The sequence below is a fragment of the Erinaceus europaeus genome, chromosome 1 (genome assembly GCF_950295315.1).
Source record: "Erinaceus europaeus chromosome 1, mEriEur2.1, whole genome shotgun sequence".
In the NCBI taxonomy this organism is placed as follows: Eukaryota; Metazoa; Chordata; class Mammalia; order Eulipotyphla; family Erinaceidae; genus Erinaceus; species Erinaceus europaeus.
Window position 1 is genome coordinate 131,373,726 of NC_080162.1, and position 25,020 is coordinate 131,398,745.

Below are 25,020 nucleotides of genomic sequence, written 5' to 3' on the forward strand. Positions count from 1 at the left end.
TATTTTTTGCCTTTGCATAGATCCCCAGGAGAGAAATTGTGAGGTTATAGGATAGATCCACTTCTATTGTTCTAAGAAATCCTTAAGCCCTTCAGCTTCATCATTCAGGTGAGACCGTTCCTTTCATAGTATTCTCTAATTCCATTCCAGGTGTTCCACTCCCCAGTAAAGTCTCCAAACCTAGATTAAAAAAAGAAAAAAGAGGGAGTCGGGCGGTAGCGCAGCGGGTTAAGCGCAGGTGGCGCAAAGCACAAGGACCGGCATAAGGATCCCGGTTCGAGCCCCGGCTCCCCACTTGCAGGGGAGTCACTTCACAGGCGGTGAAGCAGGTCTGCAGGTGTCTATCTTTCTCTCCTCCTCTCTGTCTTCCCCTCCTCTCTCCATTTCTCTCTGTCCTATCCAACAATGACAACAACAACAATAATAACTACAACAATAATTTAAAAAAAAAAAAAAAAAAAAAGAAAGAAAAAAGGAAAAGAAATCCCTAAACTATTTTCCACAGGGGCTGAGCAATTTATCTGACCATCAAATGTGTAGAAAGGTTCCTTTTTTCTCACATCCTCACCAGCACTGGTTATTTTTTGAAGGCAGGCAAATTCCCTATTTAAAATTACAACATGAAGCTAACCTCTATATGTAATCAGCAAATAACATAGAATATATAACTTGATTAAAGTTTTCTCATGGAGGCTGGAGGGGTAGCTCTCCATCAAGCCCAGCCCAAATGCAAACCTTAGCACCACACAGAAGTGCCATGTTACCAAGGAAAGATCAGATACTATTTCATCTCTCATTTTCCCCCTGTCTCTCTTTATTTAAATAACTTTATTCTGTATCTATACCTGAAAAACAAAATTAGCCCAGACATGAAATAGTACAAACAGTGCTTTTGTGAAGTCATGGCAAATATAAGTAAATACATAAATAAATACAATAATATAATAGAGAAAGAAAATTGTTTAAAAACACTAATTATATTTCTGGCTGACGAGAACCCAGTATCAAGGTACTGGTAGATATGATGTCTGCAGAACAGTTTTTGTTAGCACAGTACTAGCTGAGGCTTAATGCCATATGAATCCACTGCTTAGAGTGGCCATTTCAACCTCTCCCATTTTTTTCTATTCAACTTTTGTAAGATCAATAGAAATTGAGAGGGAAGGGATATATAAAGAACACCACTTGCCTTTCTTTCTCTCTTCCTTTCTCTTTCTCTCTCTTTTTCCTCCCTCTTTCTTTTTCTTTTTATCAGCACAATGGACAGCATTGCCTTGTACCAGGAATTAAATTTGTGAGCTTAGAATCAAAGGCAGGAAAGTCTTTTTCATAACCACTGTGATCTCTCATGGCTTTTTCTGGGGGTCTCTTTTAGACAATTATTCTTTTTCATAAAATACTTTTTTCATCACCAAATAAACTCAAAGACTTCTGTTTCTAATGCCATGCCATCATTTTAGGGTCTAGAATTTTAGCATATTAAATTCTGGGGATGGGAAGTAAATATTCAGGATATAGCACATATTCCTTTTTTCTATTACTTATGCTTATTTTAAAACTTTTTTGATTATTGGCCTAAATTATAGTTAATGGCAAAATAGAGAGACTAGGAGGAGGTAGAGGTGATGTGGTAGTTAATACAATTGGTTTAGTTGATGTAAACCATACTTATATTAATATTACTTGTGTTTCTCAACCTGCCAGCAAAGAACAATAATTTGAAGGATGTAATTTCATATATCTTCTACTCTAGTGCCTAAGTCTTGATTCACTAGTTAAACTTAGTCAGAAATAAACATTTTATGAAATGAAACTTGGATTAGCCCAAACTTTATACCTTAGGTAATAATTAATTGGAAATAAATTTTTTGGACCTTTTCCTCTTTTTAAATTAAATATATGTCTTTATTTATTTATTTGCTAGATATGGCCAAAAGTTGAGAGGAAAGGGGGTGATAGAGAGGGAAAGAGACAGAGAAACATCTGCAACACTGATTCAACGCTTGCAAAGCTTTCCCTCTGTAGGTGGGGGCCAGGGTCTTGAACCCGGGTCCTTGTGCATTAAAAGAGAAAAAAAAAACTATAGGCCAATATCTCTGATAAACATAGATGCTAAAATATTAAACAAATTTCTACCTAACCAGATGTAGCAATATATTAAAAAGATTGTACATCACAACCAAGTGGGATTTAGCCCAGGGATGAAAAGCTGGTACAAGATACATAGATCGATAAATATGGTCCACCATATCAACAAAAGAAAAAACACAGGATTACCTCAATATATGCATAGAAAGCCTTTAATGAAATCCAACATCACTTCATAATCAAAACACTACGAAAATAGGAACAGATGGAAAATTCTCAATCCAGTGGAGTCCATATATAGCAAACCTTCAGCCAACATCATACTCAGTGGTGAGAAAACAGAAGCTTTCCTACTTAGCTCAGGTACTAGACAAGGCTACTCACTATCACCACAAAAGAAGTGAATCATTTGTATGCAGAAAATTATGAGACACTATTCATGGAAATATAAGAGAAAAAGAGAAAGAAAGAAAGAAAGAAAGAAAGAAAGAAAGAAAGAAAGAAAGAAAGAAAGAAAGGAAGGAAGGAAGGAAGAAAGGAAGGAAGAAAGAAGTGGAAAGATATCCCATGTTCAGGGATTGAAAGAATTATCATAATCAAATGAATATCCTACCTGGAGCCATATAAAAATATAATGCAATTCCCATCAAGGCCCCACCAATATTTTTAAGATAGTAGAAAAAAACTACAAAATTTATATGGAACCAATAAAGTTTCATGTCCAAAAGCTATATATGAACTGAATATTCACCAAAAATAAAGAGTTCCAAAAGATCAACAGATGTAAAAAAGTATATATGCTCCATCATTGAATGTTAGAGAAATGCATATAAAGAAAACATGAGATACCACTTCACTACTGTGAGAACAGTAACAACAAGTACTGGAGAGGTTGCTAACGTAAGGGCATCCTCCTGCACTGCTGGTAACAATACAAATTGGTCCAACCCCTGTGAAGAGCAGGATAGAGAATTCTCAGAAGGCCAGAAATGAGTCTACCTAATGACCAGGCAATTCTTCTCCTGGGGATATATCCTAAGTAATCAAACACACACACACACACACACATCCAAAAACTTCTATGCATACCTATGTTCATAGCAGTACAATTTTTAATAGCCAAAACCTGAAAGCAAACTAGATGTCCAACAACAACAGAGGAGTAGCCAAGTTGGCAAGTGTGGTATATATACATAATGGAATACTACTCACCTATAAAGAATAAATTCCTACTTATTTATTTATTTATTTATATTCTGCTAGAGTTATTGCTGAGCTGAGTGCCAGCACTGTGAATCTATGCCTACTGGTAGCCATTTTTTCCATGTTCTTTCTTTCTATTTAATCAATTGATTAATTAATTTTGTGTTTGCTTTACAGGACAGAGAGAAATTGAGAGGGAAGGGGGGAGAGAGAGGGAGAGAAAGAGACCTATAGACCTTCTTTGCAGCTCTTGAAGCATCCTCTTTACAAGGGGCAAGGTGGAGGTGGGAGAGTGGGTCGGACCAGGATCCTTGCACATGTTGATATGTGCACTTAACTGAATGTGCCACTACCTGGCCCCCCATGATTCACCTCCTTCATCTCATCTTTGATGAAGCTTGAAGCAATCATGTTAACTGAGATAAACCAGAATGAGAAAGATGAATATGGGATGATCCTGCTCATGGACAGAACTTGAGGAATAAGAAGAAAAATAGGAAATTCACAATAGAACTTGGATTGGGTTTGGTGTATTGCAACAAAGTAAAGAACCATGAAGGGGTGGATGTGTGAGGTGCTTTAAGATACTTGTGAATGATAATGGAGAAGGATTTAGGCTCAGATGAAAGTGTTCTCAAGAACACTGAGAAATATTGCAGATATATCAATAATCGTATCCACTGTAAACCATTATTCTCCCCAATAATACGTCTATATCTATACCTATACCTATTTCTATTTCTATGTCATCTATATCTATCTATATATATGGAGAGAGGCAGAGTATGTATGTCTTGATGTGTTTTAGCTGTATTAACAATGCATTTGAATAATTACATTGTGAAAAATGATTTAGATTTCATGAGTTTAGCTTCAATGCTAGAGTGGGTAAAGAGTAGTCCTTCAAGTAGAGTCCTAAGCTCAAACTCTGGCATGACATGTACCAGAGTGATGGTCTTGTTATCTGTCTTTCTCTTTCATTATTGATTGCATAGTTTTGAACTTAATAAGCATTTTATTCAACCACTATGCAATGAGATAAGGGACTAATTATCTGGCATTCAAATTTCCTTTTAGGGTATATCCTTATTTAAATAACTTTCATTATGTACCTGACCTACCACCAGATCTATACAAGCATCAAATTATTTGCCTATTTGTAGTTATTTTTTTTATGACTGTGGTAAAGGAAATGACAATACTTTTATCAGAAATTTAGTCTTTACATTTGTATATAACATTATCTCTAGTTACTCTATTGATTTCTCTTTCTACTGCATAATTAGTTTTTTGTCTCTATAAGTAATCCCCATGATCATTCAAGTAGGAGATTCCTTTATTATACCCATATCTTTGTTTCTTTTTGCTGCAAAAAAAAAAATATATATATATATATGGCCATCATCCTTGCTTCTCTCTCTCTCTCTCTCTTTTTTTTTTTTTACCAGAGCACTGCTCAGCTCTGGTTTATGGTGGTGCAGGGGACTGAACCTGGGGACTATGAAGCCTCAGGCATGAGAGTCTGTTTGCATAATCATTATGCTATCTACCCCCTGCTTATCTCTCTTTTACCTATTCCCATTTTCTCTCACATCTACTCTTCAAATGAATTGTTTTCTCCACTGTGATACTGAAACACCTTGTTCTTCCTCATCACCACTGTGAAGTCTAATAGTCAACACTTTGTATTTATCTTACTGTACAAATCAGTGACATTCTACTGGCATTGATTTCTCAGTTTTCAGTTTACTTTGTAGTTACTAGTGCTCCCGAGCACTATACTTTATACTGTTTATACTATTTTCATCCTGTCACATTGTTTTCTGCTCCTTTGTCCAACTACTTAATGCCAGTGTTTCTTTGCTTTCTTCACCAACACTCCCTCAAGTATTTCCTCTGGTAGCATAATTTCAAGTACCATTCATGTGTCAACTCACTTCTATATTGCTGTCTCCTGCTGAGATCATAGACGCTAGAATCTTTTTGTTTGGTTATCTTGCAGACTTCCCAAACTCAATTGAGCTAATTTCCTTAACAAATTGCTTTACAGTCTCCATCTTGGGTGATGGAAAATTTATTCTCCAGTTTTTCAGAGCAAAGCCACTAGATATATCTTTGATCAACCCCTTTCTCTCATCTCCCAGCTTATCTCATCTATCTGCAAGTCTTCAAAGATCATCTCCATACTTCAAGCATGAAAGTATATTGCATTACTAATGGTGGTATCTCCTTGTGTTCCATATTGTGTGATTGTTGTTGTTATTGTTGTTGTTAATAATCAGACACACTCTTTTCATAAAACTTTTAAAAAATAATTTTAGGTTCAGTGAAGGCACTATGAATCCGCTGTTCCTGGTGGTTTTTTTTTTTTTTATTATTATTTTGTTGGATAGAACAGAGAGAAATTGAAGGGGGAGATAAATAGAGAGAGAAAAAAATAGACACCTGGAAACCTGCTTCACTACTTGTGAAGTTTCCTCCCTGCAGGAAGGGAGTAAGGGACTTGAACCCAGTTCCTTTGTCTGGTCTTTGTGCTTCATACTGTATGCACATAACCAAGTGTGCCACTGCCCAGCCCCAGAGAACCTTTCTACTGATATATGTATGCAACCCACCATCTTTTTCTAGTCTAGGCTTAAATGTCATTTTTCAAGGAGATCTGCTTAAAACACTACATTAATAATTTACCCACCCACCCCTCCATAATTTCCTTGTTTTATTCTATTTTTTCACCCTCCTAGTATACTATGAAAAATTTCATGGTTATATTCCATTTTCTGTTTGCCTTCACACTAAAATAAAAATTAAACAAGAACTAGCAGTTTCCTTTTCTTCTTCGCAGAGAAGGAGAGCTGGGGGACTTTTTTTTTTATTGCTTTGTCTCTGGTACCTAAAATAGCATTACAGAATGTCAAGTTCATATTTATAAGTCACAGACTGGGCATGCTCATTTTATGTCAGGCAGTGTATTATGTTTATCTTATTTAAACTTTTCAATAATTCTGTGAGTAACTAGTTAGTATGTGTCCACTGGTAGAATGGCAAAACTGGGTTTTTATAATTTTAAGAAATATGTCTAAAGTTAAACATTCAGTGGTATCACAGGTTAAAATGAAAACTTAAGTATACCGACCTCAAAGTCTGTGCTTCTTTTTAATTTTTTAAAATTATCTTTATTTGTTTATTGGATAGAGAGGCAGAATTCAAGAAGGAAGGGTGAGATAGAAAGGGAGACAAAGAGCCACCTGCAGCCCTGCTTCACCATTTGCAAAGCTTGCCCCCTGCAGGGGGGGGACTTGGGGATTGAACCCACGACCTTGTGCACTGTAACACGGGTGCTCAACAAGGTGTGCCACCACCCAGCCCCGAATGAGAGCTCTTTTACATGACGGGATTCAGGTCACCAATAAACACACAGTAACAAGCGGGGGGTGCTGTGTTGAATGTCAGACTATCACTCACCCAGAGGCTCACAGGTCAGAGCACTGGACGTAGACAAGCCTCTTCTCTCTGCCACATAAAGACACACATGTGACACAGCAGTCACATCTGTAACGCCTCTAGGGGCAGTCAAAGTCTATGCTTCTAATCGGTATTTGCTTCTGTCTTAGCACTGACTCGTAATTGCGTGAAAATCCATATAGAGAAGGGGGTGGTAGTCTAGGAAAAAAGAAGGGGGGTTTCCTGACACTCATGGAGAATAATAGTCCTACTTCTTGACAAGAATGAAAAGTCACTGTTACTGACATTTGATACTTAGAATTTATCTTACACTTTAACAAAATGTATCAACTAAACTGTTTGCTGCCTTCATGTACATAAGATGGGACATGTCAAGTTCAATACACCCACAGACAGAATTGTTAAATGTAGATAGAAATGTTTGTGAGGATTCTGTTGAACTGCTTGAACCCACTGGTAGCACAGTGACAGCACAATTTCTTTCTTAAGAAATAAGTAAACGCATATTCTGTCACTATTGGTGAGAAAGTTAATGAGCAAATGAGTGTCCATCATTTTCATTTAAGAAATCTATAACAACATTGTACATTTTTCTCTCTGTATTGATATATCTTCTAAGTTTAGTAACCTCTAAGTTCTAAATGCTTAACTTACAATGTTTCAGATATTCAAACTGGTAACTCTATACTTTATACATGCATTAACAAATATTTTTATTGGCCAATAAATAGTTAATATGACCTGCTTTTCACTCACACAAATCTGTATGAACATTTCAAAATCACCACTTGCATATCTGTTTTTTTTAGTCTGTTATGTGTTATATGTTTAGAGAAATTACAAAAGATAACTGAACACCTTATACAATGTTTCAGATCTTTAGATAAAAATGAATTATTGTAAAACCTTCACTTAAATTACGGTACACAGTTAATATTACTATTACTTTTACTATTTTTAATAATACTTTTATTTTGGTACCTTTTAAATAATGACATTTTCAGTAAGTGGCTCTTTTTGTTTTTATTCTAATGTTTAAAATTTTGGCATTTGAAATGATGATAAAAGGGGCATTTGTCTATTGTTTATCTAGAATCACCTGTTTTAAGAATGTATTATACTGGGAGTTGGGCAGTAGTACAGCAGGTTAATCACAGGTGGCACAAAGTGCAAGGACCGGCAGAAGGACCCCGGTTCGAGTCCCTGGTTCCAGCACCCAGCTCCCCACCACCACAGGCAGTGAAGTAGGTCTGCAGGTGTCTTTCTCTCCCCATCTTTGTCTTCCCTTCCCCTCTCCATTTCTCTCTGTCCTATCCAACAACAACAACAACAATAATAATAATAACTATAACAATAAAACAACAAGGGCAACAAGAGAGAATAAATAAATAAAATTAATATTTTAAGAAATTAATAAGAATGTATTATACTGATGTTCTCTCTCCTTCTTTACCTCACCCTACTATATACACTTAAACATATCTGTTTCTTTTATTATTTTGCTAATCTATCAAAAAACAACGTACAATCATCATGTTATGTCCCCTAAATAGCTATTTTGTTTCTCCTAATATTAGACTTTTCCTAAAGCAGGTGAGAGAGAGCTCACCTTCTTGTATATATTTCTTGCTATAAGCAAGGCCCAAGGTTGAGTCCTGGAACCATCTGGGAGGTCCTGTAGCAACAGAAGAAGCTGGTTCTGTGATTATTGCTCTGTCTCTCTATATGTATAAAATAAATTTAACCTGTGAGCAGTGTTATGGTGCATGCATGAAGCCCTGGCCCCACACTTATTTACAAAAGAACCTTTCTCTATATCATCACAATATAATTCCATTGAAAAACTTAGCATTCATGAGCTAATAGTGTCTGCTACTCTTTTTTTTTATATTTGTCTATTTATTTATTCCCTTTTTGTTGCCCTTGTATAGTTATTATTGTTATTATAATCGATGTAATTGTTGTTGGATAGGACAGAGAGAATTGGAGAGAGGTGGGAAAGACAGAGAGGGGGAGAGAAAGATAGACATCTACAGACCTGCTTCACTGCTTGTGAAGCGATTCCCCTACAGGTGGGGAGCCGAGGCTTGAATCTTTATGCCTGTCCTTGCACTTTGCACCATGTGCGCTTACTTGCACCATGTGCGCTTAACCCGCTGCACTACCACTCAACTCCCTACTCCATTCATTTTAACATCCTCAACTGAACCAAAATATTTTCATAGGCTTTAAGTATAAGATCCAGTTAATCATCATTCAGTACATTTGACTGTGTCATTTTTTTCTCTTTTATTCTAAATCAGTACCTTTACCATGGAAGACTTTTGTGATTCTTAAGTTACTGTAACCAAGACCTGTTAGCTCATTTACCACCTCAGTGATAACTTGTACTAAATAATTGTTATTATATGAATTATATAACATAATTTCCAACATGATTTTTTAAGATGTTCCCTTTATTGTTTGTAATGAATATAATTTTCAAAAGGGGAAATGAATTTCAAAAGGTATGCAGTCGACAGTTTTTAAAGTCAGATTTCAAAGTATATTCGTGTGAATCACACATGATCTGAACAGACTGTTTTCCTGTACTTTGTTGTTTTAAATAATTACAATACTTATTGAAGACAGTAAAGTAGGTGTTATTCAAGAGCAAAGTGGGTGTTATTCAAGAGCAAATGATAAGCGTAGGTGACACTGTAGTTGGTTTCTCTAGTGGGAGATAGAGAATGGACTCCACCCTGAAGGCAGATTGGATCATGTAGGGTAGGGGGAGATAGCATAATGGTTATGTAAAGAGACTATCATGCCTGAGGTTCTGACATCCCAGGTTGAGGCCTCCAAACCACCATAAACCAGAGCTAGCGAGTTTAAAAAAAAAAAAAAAAAAAGGATAAGTATGAACTTAAAGAGCAGGGTGGGGGTCAATAGATAAGAAATTCTAATAAGAAACTTCAGGATTAAGGATCATTCTGGGTAAACCAACTTGAAAAGACTATTGCTAAAGATAAGGCAGAGTGATTACACATCCCCTGGGACTTGTGAGTGGTGAGGAACTTAATCATATTGTTATCAGAGACTGAGCATGGGAAAACTAACTTAGCATACTAAACTAACTTAGTAAGGCTATTACTAAAACAAAATTTTAGGGGCCGGATGGTAGCACACCTGGTTGAATGCACATGATATAAAGTTCAAGGACCAGAACTCCAGCCCCTGGTCCCCACTTGCAGGGGCAAAGTTTTGGGAGTGGTAAAGCAGTGCTGCAGGTTTCTCTCTCTCTGTCTCCCTCTCTGTCACCCCATTCTCTCTCAGTTTCTGACAGTCTCTAGACAACAAACAAATAAAGATTTTAAAATCTAATTTTATAAAGAAATGTAAAGATGCACCTAAAAATAGTTTCTGGGGACTGACTAAAAAATCCTTATCGATTTGTCCTCTTAATGTATCCCTTGTTTAATCCTGAAAAAAAAATTGAGGAGACTGCTACCATATTATATATAATGATATTGTTCCTTCAAAAATGCTGTTGCCAACTAGAAGATTAAAAACTGGTAAACAAGGGCAGGAGGCAGTGTAACAAAAATAGTTGTAGGATTCCAGCTCGTGTTTCTTTATTTTCAAATAATACTAAATGCTGACAAATTAAAAATACTTCAAGAAACAAAGCTTTTAAAATGTTTTTGAAATATTTTTATTTTATCATTTGATAGAGATAGTTAGAAATTCAGAGTGAAGAAGAAATCAAGAGAGGAGGGGAAGACAGGGGAAGAGAAAGATGAACACTTGCAGATCTACTTCACCACTTGTGAAGCGACCTCTGCAGGTGGGGAGCCTGGGAGCCGGAGGATCAAACTGGAATCTTCACACTGGTCCTTAAGTTTTGCGCCATGTGCGCTTCACCTGCTGCACTACCGCCCAGCCTCCCAAAACAAAGCTTTAATTAAAGGCTCCTCAAGAAAGCTTTGCTAGACCAAGCACAAATATTGTGAAAGTGGGGCTGGGTGGTGGTGCACCCAGTTGAGTGCACATGTTACAATGAACAAGAAGCCAGGTTTGAGCCCCCAGTCCCCACCTTTGGGGGAAAGATTTGAGAGTGCTAAAGCAGTGCTGCAGGTGTCTTTCTGTCTCTCTCCCTCCTTCTCTGTCTCTCCCCCCTCTCAATCCCTGTCTATGTACATACAATAAATAAATATCATAAAAATTCAAATATTATGAATGTATTGTCATTGATTAATATCTTTTCTTGTTTGAAAGATATTGTCATTGAAAATATCTTTTCTTCTTTCTTTCATCTATTTTCCTTACAGAGTCCAATCACATAACCTATCCCACTACATATTTGGCATATTCACATTTAAAACGTAGTTTTTAGTAAGGTTAAAAAAAAAGCCACACTGATTTTGCTTTTTCTGATGATATTTTCCAAGTTTTTCCGCATAACAGAACTTTCAACTATCTCCAATAATTAACCTAGTAGTGAGCGTCTTATAAATTGGTAAAGAACCCCAAAAGATGAACTCATCAAGTCTACAGAAAATTGAGTGCAAATATATATATATATATATATATATGTAGGTCATTTCAGTCTGTGCTTTTAGCATTTATAGCAAATAAAAGTAATCTGTTATAAAATGGTGGTGTACAGGGTCTGAGCACCCATTGAGTGCACACATTACCAGAAGTCAGGTCTGAACCTCCCAGCCCCTGCCCTTGCTCCACCAGCAGGGGGAAAGCTTCACCAACAGTGAAGGTGAAACTATATAGCTTTCTTTCTTCCTTTCTCCCTCTCCCCTCTGAATTTCTTTCTATCCTATCAAATAAAATAGGAAAGGAAGAGAACAAAGAAAGAAAGGGAGGAAAGAAAGAAAGGAAGAAAGAAAGAAAGAAGGAAGGAAAGGAAAGGAAAGGAAAGGAAAGGAAAGGAAAGGAAAGGAAAGGAAAGGAAAGGAAAGGAAAGGAAAGGAAAGGAAAGGAGAATCCATTGGTAGTGATAGATTTGTAGAGCATAGAGCCCCACAGAAAGCCCTTGTGGTGATTAAAAAAAAAAAAAAATTATAAAGACTGTGAGGAAATGGCACCTTAGATAATTCCTGAAGGCCTAATTGGAATTTAAAATAAATTAGTAAAATTCCTGAATTGAATTTATGTTTCCTTGTGTCAAACTTTTTCCTCTTGCATATATATATTTAACTGTAACCCTTGGTCGCCAAATTTATTTTCTCTAAGAACACCAGGACAAGATTTGTAAAGGTAGCAGTGAAAAGGATATAGTTCATTTTTAAAAAAATATTTATTATTTATTCCCTTTTGTTTTTTATTTTTTAATTTATTTACTTAAAAAAGGAGACATTAATAAAACCATAGGATAAGAGGGGTACAACTACACACAATTCCCACTACCAGATCTCTGTATCCCAGCCCCTCCCCTGATAGCTTTCCTATACTTTATCCCTCTGGGAGTATAGATCCAAGGTCATTGTGGGATGCAGAAGGTGGGAAGGTCTGGCTTCTGTAATTGCTTCCCCAATGTACATGGGCTTTGACTGGTCAATCCTTATCCCCAGCTTGCCTCTCTCCTTCCCTAGTAGGGTGGGGCTCTGGGGAAGTGGAGCTCCAGCACACATTGGTGGTATCTTCTGTTCAGGGAAGTCTGGTTGGCATCCTGCTAGCATCTGGAACCTAGTGGCTGAAAAGAGAGTTAACATACAAATACATTAATTAAATAAATAAATTTTAAAAATTAAAAAAAGAAAAAAAAACAAGGGCAACAAAAGGGACTAAATAAATAAATAAATAATATTAAATATGTGACACAAACAGTGGTGCTAAATACTAGTTGAAGCACCTGACTTTTTTTTTTTAACTCACCACAAACTCCAAGCTGTCTGTCACAATTATAACTTGACATTCTTTTAAAATTATAATCAGAAGTGAAAGATCAGGCTTCAGGGTAGGCATTCAGGAAGGCCACAGGGTTCATAAAAGTATTAAAAATAATAAATAAAATAAAGTTACTGTCATTTACTCAGCTATTTAGTAGAATTAAAAGGTAGTTAAATTTTAACAAATTGAAAGTAAAAGACAAATAGTTAATATAGTGTTATTCCTGAGGTTAATTTACTGTTTGTTTCCTTTTTGGTCATCATTAGGGCTTCATTGCTCTGACCCAGCCTTTTTTTTTTTTATTTTTTATTTATTTAAGAAAGGAGACATTGGAAGTCGGGCGGTAGCACAGTGGGTTAAGCGCAGGTGGCGCTAAGCACAAGGACCAGTGTAAGGATCCTGGTTCGAGCCCCCGGCTCCCCACCTGCAGGGGAATCGCTTCACAAGTGGTGAAACAGGACTGCAGATGTCTATCTTTCTCTCCCCTTCTTTGTCTTCCCCTCCTCTCTCCATTTCTCTCTGTCCTATCCAACAACAACAAGATCAACAACAACTACAACAATAAAACAACAAGGGCAACAAAAGGGAATAAATAAATAAATAAATATTAAAAAAAAAAAAGAAAAGAAAAATTTGTTTAAAAAAAATTAAAAAAAAAAAAAAAGAAAGAAAGGAGACATTAACAAAATCATAGGATGGGGGTACAACTCCACACAATTCCCACCACAAAATCTCCATATCCCATCCCCTCCACTGATAGCTTTCCCATTCTCTATCCCAGGGTCGTTGTGGGATGCAGAAGGTAGAAGGTCTGGCTTCTGTAATTGCTTCCCCACTGAACATGGGCATTGACTGGTCTGACCCAGATTTTATAGACATGAGGACAGAGACAAAGATAGAAAGGGAAAGATATCACAACACCAAAACTTTGACCAGTGTGATTGAGGCTTGAACCAGGATGCCACTTATGACAGAGCAAGCACACTATCTAGTTCAGTTATTTTCCTGGCCATGAGCTTGGATTTAAAAAAATAATTAACATTCAAAAGTCAGTGGCATTCCTCTATGCAAACAATAAGTTAGAAGAAATTGAAATCCAGAAATCAATTCCTTTTACTATAGCAACAAAAACAATAAAATATCTAGGAATAAACCTAACCAAAGAAGTGAAAGACTTGTATACTGAAAATTACGAATCACTACTCAAGGAAATTGAAAAAGACACAAAGAAGTGGAAAGATATTCCATGTTTATGGGTTGGAAAAATTAACATCATCAAAATGAATATACTACCCAGAGCCCTATACAGATTTAATGTTATCCCCATCAAGATCCCAAGCACATTTTTTAGGAGAATAGAACAAATGCTACAAATGTTTATCTGGAGCCAGAAAAGACCTAGAATTGCCAAAAAAGTCTTGAGAAAAAATAACAGAACTGAAGGCATCACACTCCCAGATCTCAAATTGTATTATAGGGCCATTGTCATCAAAACCACTTGGTACTGGAACATGAATAGACACACTGACCAGTGGACTAGAATTGAGAGCCCAGAAGTGAGCCCGCACACCTATGGACATCTAATCTTTGACAAAGGTGCCCAGACTATTAAATGGGGAAAGCAGAGTCTCTTCAACAAATGGTGTTGGAAACAATGGGTTGAAACATGCAGAAGAGTGAAACTGAACTACTGTATTTCACCAGATACAAAAGTAAATTCCAAGTGTATCAAGGACTTGGATGTTAGACCACAAACTATCAGATACTTAAAGGAAAATATTGGCAGAACTCTTTTCCGCATACATTTTAAAGACATCTTCAATGAACCGAATCCAATTACAAAGAAGACTAAGGCAAGTATAAACCTATGGGACTACATCAAATTAAAAAGCTTCTGTACAGCAAAAGAAACCGCTACCCAAACCAATAGACCCCGCACAGATTGGGAGAAGATCTTTACATCCCATACATCAACAAGAGTTTAATAACCAACATATATAAAGAGCTTGCTAAACTCAAAGACAACAAATAACCCCATCCAAAAATGGGGGGAGGACATGGACAGAATATTCACCACAGAAGAGATCCAAAAGGCAGGAAACACATGAAAAAATGCTCCAAGTCTCTGACTGTCAGAGAAATGCAAATAAAGACAACAATGAGATACCACTTCACTCCTGTGAGAATGTCATACATCAGAAAAGGTAACAGCAGCAAATGCTGCAGAGGTTGTGGGGTCAAAGGAACCCTCCTGCACTGCTGGTGGGAATGTCAATTGGTGCAACCTATGTGGAGAACAGTCTGGAGAACTCTCAGAAGGCTAGAAATGGACCTACCCTATGATCCTGCAATTCCTCTCCTGGGGATATATCCTAAGGAATCCAAAACACCCATTCAGAAAGATCTGTGTACACATATGTTAGCAGCACAATTTATAATAGGCAAAACCTGGAAGCAACCCAGGTGTCCAACAACAGATGAGTGGCTGAGCAAGTTGTGGTATATATATACAATGGAATACTACTCAGCTGTAAAAAATGGTGACTTCATCATTTTCAGCTGATCTTGGATGGACCTTGAAAAATTCATGTTAAGTGAAGTAAGTCAGAAACAGAAGGATGAATATGAGATGATCTTACTCTCAGGCAGCAGTTGAAAAACAAGATCAGAAGGAAAAAAAAAAAACAGAAGTAGAACCTGAAATGGAATTGGCGTATCGCACCAAAGTAAACGACTCTGGGGTGGGGGTGAGTGGGTGGGGAGAATAAAGGTCCAAGAAGAATGACAGAGGACCTAATGGTGGTTATATTGTTATATGGGAAACTGGGAAATGTTATGTATGTACAAACTATTGTATTTACTATTGAATGTAAAACATTAATTCCCCAATAAAGAAATAAAAATAATAAACAAATATTATTATTATTATCTTTATTTGTTGGCTAGCGACTGTCAGAAATCAAAAGGGAAGGTGGAAATAGAGAGGGAGAGATACAGAGACACACCTGTAGCACTGCTTCACCACTCACAAAGCTTTCCCCCTGCAGGTAGGGATCAGGGCCCAAGCCTGGATTTTACTTTGTCCATTGTAACATGTGCACTCAACCAGGTGCACCACCCCCCAGCCCCTCCGAGCTTAGATTTTAATCAGGCAAAGAACTTTGGAGTGTGAAAGGTAGACAAGGAAAGTGGGGAAGTGTATATCATGTTGGCCTCAGAAGCCTGAATTACATGAAGTAATCAGTTCCAAAGACCTAATATTAAAATACAGTATCCTTCTCATTCGCTGTACTCTGTATTTTCTCAGTGTAATCTTTATAGTAACAAAATTGGTTCATTTTTCTTACTTGATTTATAGATGTAACTCCAAGTAATTATAAGTTCTTTCACCATATGTTAGATGTAGTAAGAGAACCAACGTTTAGCAGTTTTTGATGGCTGCTGTTAAACTGCCAGCGGTTATGGTCCTTTTGTAAGAAAAATCCATTTACTTTGATTGCTATTATAGTTCAAAAAATATTGATCTATCTCTGCTTGCAAACTCTTTTAAACAGGTAGCTATAGAGATTTAGACAAAAATCTGTATTGCACTTTGTTCTTTTATTCAAGGTACTTCAAAGGAAAATGTTTAAAGAATACACAGGTTAAGTGAGGTGGTGAGTCTGTTGAGTCTTCTGAAAAAAAAGGAATGCTTCATAATACTTTCATTTTATGTTACATTACTAGACTCTAAGTTCCTAAAGGGCCATATTTCTTTAATTGATTCTAAACTATGCTTAGTTTATTTCACAGGAGATTAGGTGATGATATATGTAAAAATTCATTGTGTGTAAATCACCAGAACAAAATTTTGCTTTTTTTTTGTTTGTTTGCTTGCTTGCTTTTGTTTTGTTTTATCAATCACTTACCCCAGATGTTGTTGCGGCGGTCTGGTGTCGGGCTGCACCACGGAGAAGAGAGCGGACGTCCAGAGCAAAGGGGTACACAAATCTTTATAATAGGATGGGGAGGGAGGTTTGGTTCAGACCACGTGGAGCCAGCCGGCAATGGCCGACCACGGGGGGGGGAGAGCAGGGAGCGAGACCTCAGAGAGGGAGAGCCGAGAGCCCAGAGAGAGAGAGGGGAGGGGTGAGGGGGCTTTTTATTGGGCAACAACCAGGGGTGATGTGTAGGGCCAGGATTGGTTGAAAGGGGGCACTCTAGGATTTAGCGGGGCATAGAAAAACCTGGGGGCGGAGCCAGGATTGGTTGAAAGGGGGCACTCTAGGATTTAGCGGGGCATAGAAAAACCTGGGGGAGGAGACTGCATCAGAATAAGTCCTCAGCAACATCTCCTCCTATCCCTTTATATCTAATTGGACACAGTAAAGAAAAATGGAATGGAGCAGGCTTAAATGTTTTAGAGGAATGCCATGCTCAGGTGGGAAGATGTAGGACTTTTTGTGGAGGAGGGAAGGCTTAAATGGCTGCCAACCTTGTGAGATTTATGCGTCCTCCTGTGCTTAACCCCTCTTTAGAGAGAGAGACTTACCTGGAGAGACTCATCTCATAGGTTTAAGCGCAGCCTGCTCAACCATCTCTTCACAATATCTCTACATCTTTTCTATCTTTCTATCTAGTAATTGCATAAGATGTACAAAGTCTATAAAAAACTATCATGGGGCAGAAACCTTTTGGGCATAAGCCTAAATGATATAACAAAATAGGAAGAGACAAGTAGGGGAGAAGTAAAAGCCAGTGTGGTGTGAAGGGAAGGATTGGTGTGTAAAGGAGCATTCCCTGTTTGGGTGGGGAAAGGGTCAAGGGTACATAATGAGGGGGAGGCGGGAGGCATGACCCACCAAACAAAGGGGCTATTTGGCATTGTATAGTCCTCGAGGAAACAGTCTGTAAAGTCTATGAATTACTCAGGATCAGTCTATGAAAAACCAGCAGCGTGAAGGGAAATAAGCTGCTTCAAAATTGTGTAAAATGTATATAGGGTATGTCAGAAAGTCTGATACAAGTCTCAGTCCGAAGTAGATGGCTAGGGGGAGAATTGGCAGGGGATGCAACGCTGCATGAGGGAGGTCAGCCGCTGGAATGTTGTTCTTTTGTAGATAGCTAGCTGGAACTGCCAACACGTAACAAGCAGGTCAGAAGCAGGAACGGTAACCAGGCATGAAGAAAGTTCTGTCCTTGGAGTTTGTGTATCAGGTTCTTCAGATCGCGTTGAGTGACATCTAGGGTTTCGGGGGGTGTGCCACGGTAGTCGTGCCATCTAGTGAGTGACGTCAGGGTGTGCAGGGGTTCAGATGGTTTTTCCGGGATTCCTGTGAAAGAAACATAAACAATCTGCTTCTCGTGGTTAGCAGGGCATCTGATTTGAATGCTTTATAGAAAAAGAGGTTTGATGCCTTGACCAACTGAGTATTGGGGGATGTATCTTTCCTATTCATTTATGATTATATTTTATATTATTTGTCATGGTAGTCAGCCGTTTATCTGGAAGGTCCTGGGTGATTCATGGGGAAAAAGACCTTATCTTTTAACAAAGACTCTAAGGTGTAGGGAAGCGGGAACTATCTTATCCCCTTTTTTTTTTTTTTTTGTATCTTGCCTTTTGTTGCCCTAGTTGTTCTTGTTGTAATTATATTGTTATTATTGCTGATATTGTGGTTGTTGGATAGAACAGAGAGAAATGAAAGACAGAGGGAGAGAAAGATACCTGTAGACCTGCTTCACCGCCTGTGAAGTGATTCCCCTGCAGGTGAGGAGCAGGGGGCTCAAACTGGGATCCTCAAGCCAGTTCTTGCTAAACCCGCTGTGCCACCACCCGATTCCCAGGAACTATCTTTTAACATAAACTCTATGGCCATGCCAATAGCAACCTTGAGGGCACATGTGGCTCCACACATGTCTCCCTGTCTTATATCATGTTTTGATGTTTGGCGGACTTTGTTTTGTGGCAGGGTGGACTGTGCCTGTCTTAGGTTGGGGATCAGCCTTCCGTCTTACCCGTCATTGGAACACCTGGTCATTTTTGCCCAGTAGTACCAGATGCCCTGTGTTAGGTTGACTGGATAGCGCTAGTTTCCTCTTACCCGTCATTGGCTAGCCAGCCCTCTACATGGTGGACGTTCTGATGGAGGGGGGCAAATCCTCCACAGCAACTCAATATTCTGCAATGTCCAGCCTATGATAGTGACTTTGTATAGGTTGCATCTTTATGGCATCAATCTGTTGCCGCAAAAGGCCATGAGCTTGTTAAGAATTATAGGACTGTGGTCCGGGAGGTGATGCAGTGACTAAAGCCTTGGACTCTTAAGCATGAGGTCCTGAGTTCGATCACTGGCAGCACATGTACCAGAGTGAATCTGGTTCTTTCTCTCTTTCTCATTAATAAATAAATTTAAAATGTTGGAAAAAAGAATTATAGGACCTATTGTGAGCAGAAGAAGTAAAACAAGCTAGGGTCCCACAACTAAGGGTATACAGGTAAGGAAGGGGGAATGTATCCATTGATATGAAGAGGTAGGATCATATCTCAAGTCTAAGGGAAGCAGTCAGTGAATGTGATGTCCAGGGGAACAGCCATTTGTCTTTGGGGGTAGTAAAGGATGTCCGTGGCATGGGTGATGTTATAAAGAGAAACATCTTTAAATTGTTGGCTGACAAAGGCAGGCCTATGGTGGCATGACAAGATACACCAGTTAAGTTTACAAGAATATGTGAATGTTGCTAATTCACATAGGTTGGATATGGAGGAACTTCTTACAGTTTAATACCTTACCATATGAACAGATGATTCCTCATATGAAGGCTTGATAGCTGTAATCACTTACTTGTGAAAAACAATAAAACTTGTAACAAGTTAGAGGTTTACTATAATTGACTTTGGACTATAAGCAGACTCAGGTTACTTAGAGAGTTAATGCATGTTAGTAACAATGGTTTTAACATCTAGAGTACTTCTAAGCAGATGGGTCATACAAAAATTTTTGGTCATTCAGCACACTCACTCACAAAACACAACTGGCCAGTCATAACATAAGACATTCAGGGAAGGGGTAGGAGAGAGGGCTCTGTGAGCCAACTTTTGTAGGTTCTGCCATGCCATATTATGGATCCTGGGATGTATCCTGCATCTAGTCCTCTTGTGTTATTTCTTGTTCTTCAGGAATAACAGCGCCATCCTGCGGGTATTGTCGGACATGGCGGGCAGGAACCCAGACAGGATTAGAGAAATTTTGAGGGAAAATGCATGCAAAACCCCTTCCCATGGTCAATAATGGGTCAGGCCCTTTCCAAACTTTATCGAGTGGGTCTCTCCATTTGACCTTAATAGATGGGAGAGTAGATGGTGTTTGCCAGTGAAGAATAATAGGGGGTAAGGCCGAGTTATTGTAAATATTAAAGAGATTTAATGTAGTTAGGCTTTTGCTAGCTGGATATTTGGGGGATATGTTCCTCCTTTATCTTTATTTAGTTGAGCCTTCAGAGTTTGATGGGCCCTCTCGACAATGCCTTGTCCCTGTGGATTGTAGGGAATGCCCGTGGTATGAGTAATATTCCAGAGGGAACAAAAATCTTTAAATTGTTTGCTTGTAAACATAGGTGTATTGTCTGTTTTCAAAAATAATGGGACCCCCATAACGGCAAAACAAGAGAGCATATGGCTTACAAGCTTTTTAGCACTTTCTCCTGTCTGAGCTGTAGCCCACATAAATTTAGAAAAGGTATCAATTGAGACAAACACATATTTTTGTTTGCCAAAGTTTGGTATGTGGGTGACATCAATTTGCCAAATAGCATTAGCTTTTAAACCTCGGGGGTTAACCCCAAGGGTCTGGATAGCAGGTGTCTTTATGAGATTTGCACAAGAAGAGCATGTAGCGAGGATATGTTTTAACTGTGATACAGGAACATCAGGGAATCAAGCTTGAAGGCCTTTAAGATTAACATGGGTTAGAGAGTGAAAATTAGCAGGATCAGAGACAGAGACTGGGAAAGTTCCTGTGGAGGCAAGGTGGTCAACTGCAGTATTCCCTTCGGACAGGGAACCAGGAAGAGGGCTGTGGGAACGAAGGTGTTGAATATACAGTGGTTGGGTTCGAGAACAGAGCATAGAGGCGATTTGAATCAAGAGAGGGGAAAGTGGGTTGTCATCAATTTTCACATAAGAATGAGCAAGCCATGGAAGTAAGTTAACAGTATACACACTGTCAGAAAAAAGGTTGAAGGATTCTGGTACAGCTTTTAGTGCAAGAAAAACAGCATAAAGTTCTTTGTACTGAGGGGAATTATCAGGAAGCTCAGTAAAGAGAGGTTTAGGAGATTGTTTGTCTGGGTAATATATAAGGGCAGCAGCTGCCCTTTTTCTGCCATCAGTAAAGATTGTAGGAGCAGAGGGAATGGGATCCCGAGAGAAAAGTTTAGGTGCTAGTAGAGGCAGAAGAGGTAAAGAAGCTATCAATTTATTAGAAGGAAAATGGTTATCTATTTGTCCTGGAAACCCCACAAAGCTTATGGCAAAGCAGGAATGATGGCGTATAAGCCACTCTATCTGTGAGAGAAAAGGGCAGAATGATTAAATCCGGTTCTTTCCCTAAGACCTGCACAGACCTATTTCTCCCTTGGCGAACTATGAATGCTAACGCATCTATCTCAGTGAGGAGTCTTGGAGCTCCTCCTACTGCCGTGTGAAGCCATTCGAGAACCCCATGGTCTTGCCACAGTGCCCCTACTACTGTGGGGGTGGAGTTGAAGATTAGAAGGTTTACCGGAGAGGAGGGGGAGAATCGAACAAGGTGCATGTCCTGGAGGGCCTGGTTAACCCTTTCCAGTGCCAAGGAGGCCTCAGGAGTTAACTTACGTTTTGAAGAGGGCTGTTTGTTTCCTTTCAACAGGTCAAACAGTGGTTGGAGGCAGCTTGTGGGCAGATAGAGATACTGCCTAAGCCAATTTAAATTTCCTAGAAAACTTTGTAAAGAAGCAAGAGTAAGGTTAGAAGGGAAGGTAACATTAGGTTTTAAGGGACGAATTTGCGTTAGAGAAATCTCTGAACCTAGGAAGGATATTGGAGGGATCAGCTGTATCTTCTCAGGGGCTATATTAAGGCCGCTTTTCTTTAATGCAGGAATGAGAAAATCATGTAAGGCATAGAGATCTGTATCTGATTTTCCCCATATTAAAATATCATCTGTATAATGAAAAATATTAAGGCCCTTATGAATATATGGGACAAGGGCAGATTTAACAGCCTCCTGACAAATTGTAGGACTATTGGCCATACCCTGGGGCAGCACCACCCATTCAAATCTATCAGCGGGGCTGGCATTATTAATAGACGGAACAGAGAAGGCAAAACATGTACAATCTCGCAGATGCAAGGGGATAGAGAAAAAACAATCTTGTATATCAATAGCTATGATTGGAATTCCCGTGGGAATTGCAGAAGCCAGAGGCAAACCCCTTTGGGGGGAGCCCCAGACCTGCATTGTTTTATTTACTGCACAGAGATCTTGAAGGAGGCGCCATTTTCCCGAGCGCTTTTTAATCACAAAGACAGGAGTATTCCATGGGCTTCGAGAATGACGAATGTGTCCCAAGGACAACTGCTCTCGGACAAGCTCTTTTAAAAATTTTTAGCTTATCCCTAGGTAAAGGCCACTGTTCCACCCAGACAGGCTCATTAGAAAGCCAACTTAAGCGGGGTGTTTGGCTACAAACAGTGGCATTTAGTATTGGGGGTGCTGAATAGACTTGGTATCGCGGGAATGAGTTTTACGCTCTGCAGAGGCGTCTGTGGATATCCTAACATCAAGACATTCCAGAAGATCCCTGCCCAGTAAGTTGGTGCTAATATTAGCTACCAAAGGGCGGAAGTGTCCGGTAGAACCTTCTGGGTCTTCCCACATAAGCGAGTCTCATGTGCAAAATGCTCTCGTCATCCCTCCTATTCCATGTAAACTGGGTCCAGGGATGAGTTCCCAATCTTGGGGAACCAATTCTTGCCTTAAAATCGTCTTTGCTGCCCCCGTGTCAATCAAAAATTTAAAAGGAATATTGCCAATCTTTACTGTCATAGAAGGGTGGCCCCATTCTAAAACAGGAGTGGTCCACAAAATCTCAGGCCCCGAATTTGTACCATTCAGGGGTGAACCATCTTTATGAAATTGGGACCGACAATCTCTCTTCCAATGAAACCCCTTACGACATTTTGGACAAACAGTACGTGGTCTCTGGCTCCCTGACTGAAAGCGGGGTTGCTCTGGCTGGAGGCGTGGTTTCCCTGACTGGAGGCGTGGTCGCAACTTATCAGGACATTGGTTACGCCAATGTCCTTGGTGACCACACTGAAAGCAGGCCCCGTTTTGCTTACGTGGGGCAACTGCATAGACCTGCGTCGTAGCGGGTGTCCCATAATTGCCTGATGTAAGTTCCTGTGTCACTAGAATCCAATTATCTGGGTGTAGGTGTTTAAGATTAAGGCATACCTGACGGAATTGTGGTGTCATGCCTTCCCAGACAATAGAGCGCAGGAGTAGTTTGCGGACGTCAGGATTATAAACCTTTCTCTCTAAGCTTCTCTTCACCCTTGAGATGAAGCTCGCCAATGACTCATCAGAGCCTTGGTGAAAAGAGTTAATGGGAGCTGATGGATCTACATCAGGTGTGGTCACCCTTTCCCATGCTTGTGTTGCACAGATGCGTACCTGTTCAAAATAACCGGTTGGAAACCTGGCTTCTGCCTGCTGAGCTCCAGATTCATAAGCTCCTGCTCCAAACAAAGCATCAAAATTCCATTCTACCTGTTTGTTACTATTTTCCTGCGATTGCCTAGAGCACTCATCGCGGAAACATGCCTGCCACTGAAGATAGCGTGGGTCTGGGAGTACAGCACGAGCCAGTTCTTTCCAGTCTTGTGGTGTATTTAAATGCTGGTAAAAGCTTCTCAAGATGGACTTGGTCCATGGAGAGTGCATCCCGTCCTCCCTGACTGCTTGTCTTTGCGTTCCAAGTGCTTTAGAGGAACATGGCTGCCGCGGCTGAGGGTTTTGTTTAGAAGGGGCCAAGTTTACCAGGAATGTGTGGATTTGGTCCGATGGTGCGGGAGAGGGAGCTACAGAAGTGGAAAGTTCAGTAGAAACTGCTGTAGTGGCTGCAGGGGAGACTAAACGCATATCTACGGGGACGGAGCTCCCGGGGTGGACTGCACATGGTTTAAAATCCTTAAATGCTGAAAAAATATCCTTTAGCTCTCGTATCTCAGCCACTAGGTCCCTTAATGGTGACGTATCAGCAGGGGGCAGGAGCAGGGACGAGGAAGCCTCAGGCAGAGCTGAAACCACGGCAGCAGGGACCGGGGGCGGAGCTGAAACCAGAATGGCAGGGGCAGAGGCGGGGTTCAGGAACGCAGAAGCTGCAGGCGGAGCTGAAACAGGAACGGCAGGGGGAGGGGCTAGAGAACCGGAAGCCTCAGGGGAAGCAGGGGGCGGGGCTAGAGAAGCAGAAGGAACTGAACACGTGTCTGTGGGGACAGCTGGGGGAGGGGTCAAAGGAGCGGCCAAACACGTGTCTTCAGGGGCAGTGGGTGGAGGGGTCATGGAAGCGGAAGCTGCCGCAGGAGAAACCGAACACGTGTCTCCGGAGGCAGCGGTTTGGGGGCTGACTGCAGATTGCTTAGGGTGTTTAAGTCCTAAGCAAATATCCTTTAACTCCTGTATCTCAGCCTCAAGGTCACTTAACCTTTTGGCAGGAGGCCTTGTACATATCCTGAAAATAGTAAATATAGCCATGAGAACCCATGGTGTAGCAAAAATTAAAGCGTCTCTGAGATCGAAAGCCTGTCCCAGGAGAGAAGGATAGAATGTCTGGGACACCTCCTCATAAAACGGAAAAAATCCCATGGTGGAGGGAAACGCGGGGCCACTTACCTGTGTCTGGGCGGTTTCGGAGACCTCAGGCCGGGCGTGGTGTGGGTACGGAACACGATGGGCGCCAGATGTTGTTGCAGCGGTCTGGTGTCGGGCTGCACCACGGAGAAGAGAGTGGACGTCCAGAGCAAAGGGGTACACAAATCTTTATAATAGGATGGGTGGGGAGGTTTGGTTCAGACCACGTGGAGCCAGCCGGCAATGGCCGACCACGGGGGGAGAGCAGGGAGCGAGACCTCAGAGAGGGAGAGACGAGAGCCCAGAGAAAGAGAGGGGAGGGGTGAGGCGGCTTTTTATTGGGCGACAACCAGGGGTGACGTGTAGGGCCAGGATTGGTTGAAAGGGGGCACTCTAGGATTTAACGGGGCATAGAAAAACCTGGGGGCGGAGACTGCATCAGAATAAGTCCTCAGCAACACCCCAGCTTACAAAAAAAAATCACAGGTTCTTATATTGACTTACG

General features: G+C 40.0%; 1 protein-coding gene and 1 non-coding gene across 2 annotated transcripts in view; one reads left to right on the top strand and one right to left on the bottom strand.

Moving 5' to 3' along the window:
• CSMD3 (CUB and Sushi multiple domains 3) overlaps positions 1-25,020 on the top strand; it is a 1,712,448-nt gene that overhangs the window by 854,906 nt on the left and 832,522 nt on the right. The gene's annotated exons all lie outside the window — the stretch shown is intronic.
• On the bottom strand, positions 6,734-6,862 carry LOC132542949 (small nucleolar RNA SNORA17). Its single transcript, XR_009553919.1, has one exon. It is a non-coding gene; the product is annotated as a small nucleolar RNA SNORA17 (small nucleolar RNA).